This window comes from Leiobunum rupestre, chromosome 4, assembly GCF_980474605.1.
Source record: "Leiobunum rupestre chromosome 4, qqLeiRupe1.1.hap1, whole genome shotgun sequence".
Classification (NCBI taxonomy): Eukaryota; Metazoa; Arthropoda; class Arachnida; order Opiliones; family Sclerosomatidae; genus Leiobunum; species Leiobunum rupestre.
Window position 1 is genome coordinate 68,596,477 of NC_143387.1, and position 9,317 is coordinate 68,605,793.

Consider the following 9,317-nt stretch of genomic DNA (forward strand, 5'->3'; position numbering starts at 1 on the left):
CCTTTGCCTGCTTTATATTTCGCAAGAAATGTTTATATATTTGGCCATAGTGGCTTTTATAGTTACCCCCTCGTTTAATTTCACTTTTACTTTTACTATTATACTATCAAGAACGTATTTATTTATACCTAGGGAGAATGTCTATGTCGAGACGGTTTTTAGCCTTTCTCTCAATCCACCCGTTGGTCCCCCCAGTACGCTCCTCCGCTTAAAATAAAACGAATAGTCCCGGTATTTCATTGGCTGCTTAAAATTTACGTCACCTAACGCGATGGAAATCAAACGCCGCTGACTTTTTGTCTTCCCCCCCGCTCGAGACGGGGGAAAGGCGTTCAACGTGCCCGGCGATTGTCGCAACATAATCATTCTGCCTAATAATAAATAAATGCATTCTTGATACTATTATAAAAATTCTCTAGATAATTTTTGGGAATTTTCCCTTGGTCCTTTAATATAAAATAACAAGATAGTATTTATATTACTAATATCCGATATTAGTAATATAGATAGTAATATTTGATAGAAGTCTGGAAGGTAGACCAGCACGATATTAAATATCGTGCTGGTCTACCTTCCAGACTTCTATCAAATGGAAACACACCATTTTTTTTTTCTTTTTAGAAAACGCGTATAAAAAACTTAATTTAACTGGTGTTGTAAATTGGAAAATTTTTCATTCCAAAATTAGTCTAATATATTGTTTGAAAATTTAAATAAAGCGGTATTTTCGCCTCATTTTTTCGAGTCTGAAAGTAAAACTAAACATAGACTAGTTTAAACTGATTAACAATGTAACACTATTAATATTTTGTAGTATGTTTACTGATATTAGACATTTTATATCGATAAAAAGTTAAAATCATTAAAAACCCTTAAAAAGTAATATGTTTCAATTTTTAATTTATCCGATTTGCGGAAAATTTTCCGGAAACTTTTCTGGAAATTTTTCCGCATTTTATTTTTCCGAAGGATTATTTTAAAGGAAGACCTAGACAGATGACGTTTTAATTTGAATTACGAATAATAATCTGCTAGGCTAATACCCAAGGCACCACCTTATGTTGATCTAGGTTGTAGATTTTGCTTCTGTAACCGGTTCGACTTCTAGGTTCTCAATAACTTAGCTATATTTTTGGTGATAATATTGATGAAAGAATTTTTCTCTATAAAGTTTTTTGAACCCGAGTTTTGTACTAAAATTTCATTCCCTTTTCCACCACCGCGTAAATGTCCAGCTTGTTTTTAAGTTAATTAATGTCTAGCTATTTAAAAATATTCAATGAAATTTTTATTTCCGTTAGCAAATTAAATTATTTCTAATTCTGTGAAAGGAACAATTTAGCATTTGAAGAAAATTCGTAATTTCTGTTTTAAACGGTTTCTACCACTAGATGGAGTAAGGATTGCATCAACATTGCGCTGTATTGAGTGAGTACCAGAGGCGAGTAAGAGCCTGCGCGCTTTGAAACATCGTCTATTAATTAATTCATATCCCGGCCGAAAAATTAGGTATTAAATAAAAAAAACTGTTACGTGTTGAAATTGTAATATTTAAAGTGTTGGTTGCACGAAAAATCGATAGTAATAAAAACGAATGAATGCGGGCTTGTTTTGAAGCCCAGAACGTTCTCATTCCAAAAATGTCATTGTCGAAACAAATTTCCAAGCCTAAGTGTATTAACTTTGAGTCCGATACTGACCTTTTTCGCTCCCCAAAATCCTGAAATTTTCGGCGAATTTTCTCCTCCGTAGCACGAGCAATTTGGGGCAAATCAAAGCTGTAGTTTTATTCCTAAAATAGAAGGAACTGAAGTGGGGGGATTCTCTTTACTTGTAGAAGTTTTCAAAACAGAGGTTTTTAATCATAATATTAGGCTTATTATCGAAATAAATTTTTTTTTACGCGCGCGCTACGTGGCGCGCGGGTCCCGACGTTTTAAGAAGAATTTACAAGGAGCCTTCGGTTTCATATCGTTTTTCTACTACGTAGGCTTGTGTATGCCTATTTCAATTACTACTGCGTAGGACTTTTTCCTGGGTGTTAAATCAACCCGCTTTTAATCCCAGATGTAAAGAAATGTATTACAGACAATTGGCCAATGATACGCTTCGCATTTTCTGACGTCATGGGTGCCGAGAAGTCTGGAAATTCGCCGAAAAACTCGACTTCCACCATTTCGACTACTTTTTATAATAATTCAAAGACCACTTAACTGATTTTGATGAAATTTTCTGTACTTGCTATAAAATGTTTGCTCTTTCTAATGAACCATTAATTAGCCATAGCTAAAATTTCGTGCAACCAACACTTTAATATAAAACATTATCCAAAAGGCTCAATTAATATCGAGAAAGATAGCTAACGTGTCACTTAAAACGCCAATTTTTAAATAATTTTTATGAATATATTAAAGTTCTAAATTGGGAATTTGTTTTGTATAGATTTTAGACTATATTACGATTGATTACCGCTGCCTGAAAAACAATAATTATTTGAGATTACCGCAGCCTGAAAAACAATAATTATTTGAGATTACCGCAGCATGAAAAACAAGGAATATTTTAGATTACCGCAGCCTGAAAAACAGTGAATATTTGAGATTAACGCAGCCTGAAAAACAGGGAATATTTGAGATTCCCGGAGACCGAAAAACAATGAATATTTGAGTTTCCTGCAAATCGAAAAGGAGGACGCATTAGATTTCCCGAGGACCAAAAACCGAAAAATGAATCAATTTTGAAATTGCCGCAGACCGAAAAAAGGAATTTCAAAGTTGTCGTAGTAGAATTGATTCCGCCATTGAGCAAGTATTAACTCTAACGAAGAATGTGTGTATTTCGAAGTGGCTCCGATATTCCTGCATTCTCCGAGCTCAGACGGAGAGCCAGACGAGATGTTAGAGGGAAAATACTATTTGCGCTAATTAAAGACCCCATTCTTTTGGACGCAATTTCACAAAAGATGATTAGAAGTATTTGTCCCTTCAAAGAAACGAAACGGATAGATAGCGACGCCTTTTTTCAAAAGTCATCGTCTTTAGAAACTCGAGATATTTACTCTTCCTTCAGTTTCATTTTTCATTTAGTGCACTTGAATTTCCTCTTTGAATATCGACAAATAAAATCCTCAAATCAAACCTAATTCCGTGGAGTATTTCTTAAGAGCAGAATTAGAACTGAACTTTACTTTATTGTACTGTATTGATGATTAAAAAAATCTTTATTTTCGGGAAATATACACATTCATAAATTGCTTACAAGGAAACAAACATTTAGGAGCTCTGAGTGATTTCGATTGTAACGCTTTTATTTATATTAGATGGCGCAAATTTAAACCTCTATTTCGGGTAATAAATACTAACTGTAAAAACAAACGTAATAATAATTAAAAAAGTTAAACTTAATAAAAAATTTAACGCTTTCATTTATACTAAATGCCGCGAAAAACACGAAACAAATATTATATTTAAAACAAGACGTACGACGGTCAGAATACACACAATCCTTCTAATGTGTTAAGTTTGTTTGAGCTATTCACAGCAACCTGCAACGCCGGTATCACAACCAATATATATCCACGGTCACACATAATTGTATTTACACTTATTTGTTATACTTCTGATCACACTTATTGGTTACTACAAGTCAGCCGTTGAGTATCACACTTTTTTTTTCTGGTTATACGACCAAGACTAGTTCGATCAGTTTCATACTTATTTGTTACTTCTGATCACACTTATTTGTTATGTTGAGTTTCGCACTTATTACTTCTGGTCATGCGCCCAAGACTAGGTTGATCAGTGTCATACTTAATTGTTACTTCTGGTCATACGTTGAAAGCGCGGCCCACTCTGAACGGCCTTGAAAAACGTTAGAGGGCAACGGGCGCGTAGACCTCTATAAACACGCGAATTTGCAATGTTGGAAATTGCGGGGGTCCGTATACGCTGCCCAAAAAACCTTACTTAGAATTAAAATTAAGGAACATATTTGCAACTCTAGGTTATATGTAAGCCACAGCTATTCAAAAATATAACTTTCGTGAAAATCGGACTTAAATTAAGGAACTGTGTGTAGATTTTTAGGCGAAAATATAAAACCACGAAAATTGGGGTCCCGTAAATTACGCTGAAAACTATACTTAAATTTAAATATTTACTGATATAACCGAAGTTGTAGGTCCGCTGAATCCTAACCTATCCAATAATATTTTTTTAACGTTACCGGACTTAAATTTAAATAAAATATCTACCACATAAAGGAAAACCACCGAAAATAGTAAATTGGGCAAATGTCCAACTTCTAGGGCTCCGATTTGAAAACTTTATGAAAGGCTATCAATGGCGAGGTATGTCCATTCGAACGAGATATCATTGACTCTTCTAGCCCTAACCGTTGAAGAGATATGCGCGACACGGCGGCATCGGCATCGGCAACGGCTACACTGTACGTGAAACTAATACACACAAATCCTTAGGATTGTGTGTAAAAATTACCTTTTTTACTGTTTTAGAAAATTTAAAAAGTTTTGCGGTTTGGACTGTTGGCGCCATCTCGTGAGACTTCGCGTGTTTAAATATCTATCTACAGAATTTTCTGTTGGCATTAAATCTTGAAAGGTACTTTTATACGTACTATCATACGTCTAAAAAATAATTCCATAACATTGAAATTAACTATTTATCATCTTTACCGATAACTATTCGCTCTCACTCGTCTGAAGTTACCATTGACAGTGACTCGCTAGGAGGCAGTCAGTAAAATATTTTCCAAGAAGACTTACTTATGAGAAAATATCATATATTTGTGGTATTATTATTCTGACTGTTCCAGCGAAAATATTTTGCATACGATGTAGAATCTTGAGACATAAATGTATCCTTCTTTCGCAACTGTCATCACGGCTGGCCAACTTGGGCTCATTTATCTTGATATTCGGGAAAGGGGCAAAGCGTATTTTTCACGCGCAGTTTATTCTGCGGTACCCTTTTAAGCTTGAATTGCCCTCCAAACAAGTGAAAAATTGCGGAAAAGACATTTTCCAATAAGTCTGACTCTTTGTTCCTAATCTTTCTGGAAAACAATACACCCTAGAAGATATGTTGCATAGATTGTTATTCGTCTAATATTTAAGAATTTTTGCAAGTCAAATATCACAATTTTTTGGAGAAAATAAAATTTCTGTCGACTTCGAAACGACATTTAATTTGAGTTTGAAGGTTTTGACTAAAAAAAGTTTGAAAAATTCTTTTAGTCTTATAAGAAAATATATTTTTTCCTTTTATCTTACCGCCAGAACTTTAAAAACATTTAACATCTTTTATTTTATGGCAATAACCAAAGAAAATGGTTGGTCGGTAATACTTATATTTTCACAAGTTAAGTATTCGCGAGGGGTAGGTCACTCCGCGAACTCGGTGTACACTGTCGTACCTCTGACTGTGCTAATAAGAGTTCGTGAACTCTTAAAAATCCGTACCTTTAACAGTACTAAGTACTCGAACTCGGTGTACAAGTCATCCGAGAGTGTCTTATAGGGTTGTTAATTTTCCGGAAAAATAAAATGATGAAAAATTTCCAGAAAATTTTCCGGAAAATTTTCCGAATTGCGGAAAATTTTCCGCAAATCGGAAAAATAAAAAATTTAAACATAAATTACTTTTCAAGGGTTTTTAATGTTTTAAACTTTTTATCGATTTAAAATGACTAATATCAGTAAACATACTTCAAAACATTAATAGTGTTACATTTCAACCAGTTTAAACTAGTCTATAGGTTTAGTTTTACTTTTAGATTAGAAAAAATGAGGTGAAAATGCCGCTTTATTTAAATTTGCAAACAATATATTAGACAAATCATGGAATGAAAACGTTTTTAATATTTTTCGGAAAAATACGGAAAATTTTCCGGAAAAAAGGCCTCGGTAATTTTCCGCGGAAAATTTTCCGACTTACAACACTATTAAATACCTTTATAATGTAGAAATTACCAAGTTCAATCAAAACGAGGCGAGTCTCTCAAATTTAAAATCCTCAGCAAAATCCTATGGGAATTCTACGAGCTAAAATATAAAGAATCGTCGGCATTTTTCAAATGTTTTATCCCCTACTGCTCGCGTATGAATCGAGGGCTATCCAATCATTCTAATGTTAGAAATTGTGTACATTTGATTTCAGATTTCAAGTGATTTCAATATTTAATTGATTAAAGTTATTAAAACTACTAAATTTACGTGATTTCAAGTGATTTCACTGCTGATTTGTACACCTGAAGTCCCTCGGTATGAATATATCGAGAGGACTATATTTTCTGGCCACATACCGCCTTAACAAATCTGTATCCCTCCGAATACCTCTAGTTCGAAAACGAGGCGTTTCACGATTTTGGGCGAGTTAGATGCTTCTCTTATTATAGGCTTCTGTTAATAAGTATTATTAATCCCTACTTACTGTTATTTTTACATTGTATACTGCGAAGTAATAGACTCTTAGTATTTTTTTGAGCAGTGATGCAGTGTATAAATCCGTGATTGGGCCGGAAATTCGCGATCAGCGGAATCAACATCAGGGCCGCCGAAAGAGGGCCCGGGCTCAGGTAAAATATAAATTGCTGTTACTACTGGCTATAGCTATACGTTTTCGGAGATAAACCCGGGATAAGTATACATCGTTTGTTCAAACACGGGCCCCAAGGCTGCACGGGCCCCAAGTCTGCACGGGCCCAAGTTTAAATTTCGATGAAATTGAACTGCTTATCGCTCACACGTTGTAAATACGTCAAAATGCCTTTTTCGAAGCACTATGTTTTAGCCTCTTTACGGTCTTTCTAAATGGGCTGCGAGGTTAGAGCTACCAGGAAAATGCCAGCTTAGACACCCACATCCACTCCAAGAGGGGGAATTTTCAACTTCCGCTTTTGCTTCCTGTGGTTGAGCTTTTCTCATTAGCGTAGGCGTTGCGGAGTTGCGTGTGCTACAGCCCATTAAACTGCAATAACTGGTTGGTGCTTAAATCCCTTCTCCAACGTTGTATACTGGTATGGTCCTGTTAAAGGGAATATACCATCTCTCCAACGTCGTATACTGATATGGAATATACCATCCAACGCGTTTTTTAAATAAGACCCCAACAATTTTAGGGATTACCCCCGTAACAAACCACTAAGCAGCGCCGAAAATGTCAAAAGCCATAGGAGGCAGCGGACAATATTGGAAACTTTGGGACCACGACAGAAATTCTTCCTTTTTGATTATGCCTATGAATGTATTCATTTCTGTCCCGAATATAAAACTATATCATTAGCAGTGACACCATCTAGGGCTTGGATTGGCGGTGCATTTTTGCTTTTTATTTAGCCACTAAGCCTAGACCAAGAAATTTATTGCTAGGCTCGTTTAAATCTAAAAATGAACTAAACTCCCAAAAGCTTCCGACCAAAACCATTATTGGGTGACGGCGTGTGACCAACGATGCATCTCGAGCAAATTCCTTAATGAGGTTTGATATTCATGAAAAAAATTACTTATAAGCCTAATTTTAGATTATTCGGTAGATTTAGACTCAATTAAGAAATTCGCTAGGAAGTACTAAGAACAACTAATTACGATTAATTTAATCTCATCCGCTAACCGACCGACCGACTGGAAAGATTTGGCCAGTGATAAGGGGGTTAGCTTAAAGAGAGCTTGAAGCGCATATACCTTCCATAAGTTTGTCGAAATAATTGAAATAGCTCTGAAGTGGAGTGACGTAGAATTGAATTAATGGCTTTAAAAAGTCGCTTGTAGACTTGGGCCTAAGATGGCGCCTTGTGTATTAGCCTGGCTGATTATTATTATTATTATTAATATTATTATTGACATCGTACCCAAGAAAATCCACCCCTATGGCGAGAAAATAGCGTAACTTAAAAACTAAATTTTACTATCTTTGGCCCGATTCGTCGCAACTATGTAGACCATGTCCACTGTAGTCTTCCCCCTTAAACCTAATGACTTAATCCACAAAAACACGTGGTCATTGCTTGAAATTGCCCTGAGTAAACCTGTAACACGCGGAAAATAGGAAATACTGACACACTTATGTGAAAAGTAATAATAATCTTATGCTAATGTGTTTTCTCATTTGCGTGGCTAGTTTCGCCACGTAGTCAATGACCTTACAACGGGTCTCACTTATGGAAATAGCCCCTTCGAAAAAACCCTCGAAGTCGATTCGCGGGCCACCCAAAAAACAGAAGGGGGAAGACGTTAGAGTTCATTATATACAAGACCCTTAGTAGCTTGACCCTGTATAGTTTCAATTACATTTCATATACGCGTCTGACGAACGGCGGTCCCTTCCGCTAAGGCGTCGTAGCTTGGGAGATGAAGTTGTTCAGTCGGCCGACATAAGCGAGTCGCTGGCGCGCGGTAAATGTCCCATAGACGGGGCTAACGGCTTATGTTGTCACACTTCGGTTGCCATTAGTAACGGAATAAAGAAGCGGCGGCGACCTCTCCCGGCGAAACTGAGAAGTAGAGACTCCTAATTGGCCCTTGTATTCGACATTAGCGAGAGAGATCCCGCATCCAAATCGGGCGGACGGCATTCTGCAGCTCGCCTGTGACCGTATATAATCCTCTTTCTAATGTCAGCTGCTTCCGTATTATTAGCCTTTAGGCCTCCCACTTTTCTTACGGTACCTTAAAAAAGAATGAAATCCTCCTTTATTGGACAGTTGGGGATTTGAAACCGCACCAATTATTCGAGATTTAATGGTTTCGTCATTGTTCTCGATGGGATTTCGCCTACCGGGAATGGATGGCCTCTCGAATTACGATTGCGCTCCATCGCGGTGCTATCAGAAGTCTATATTCTCTCTATTAAGAGATAAGTATACATCTAGGCCATTTATCTAGGCCGGCGAACGGAAATAGTGTTTTCAACCGATTCTCAGATAACAGTTACGATAACTGAACCGAGTTAATAATTACGATGGATCGGATATCAGATTTTCCGCATTTACGCTTAGATATTACCGAGTTAGTTGATACAGGTCAAAATGCAAACCAGATACTTTTAAACCCGAAACTAATACGAAACCATCTTAGAGGACTTAATAATAATAATAATAATAGTAGTAATCAGCTACATGCAGGCTAATAACCAAGGCACCATCTAAGGCCTAAGTCAGCGAGCGACTTTTAAAGCCATTAATTCAGGTGGCCGGGTTACAACGCGTAGGAGGGTGGTGGCAAGCCTTTCATGCCACCCGAGCCAGTAGCGGCGCTAAGGTTTTTTCACAGGTGGGCTAATTATTTGGTGGCCCCTAAGAAT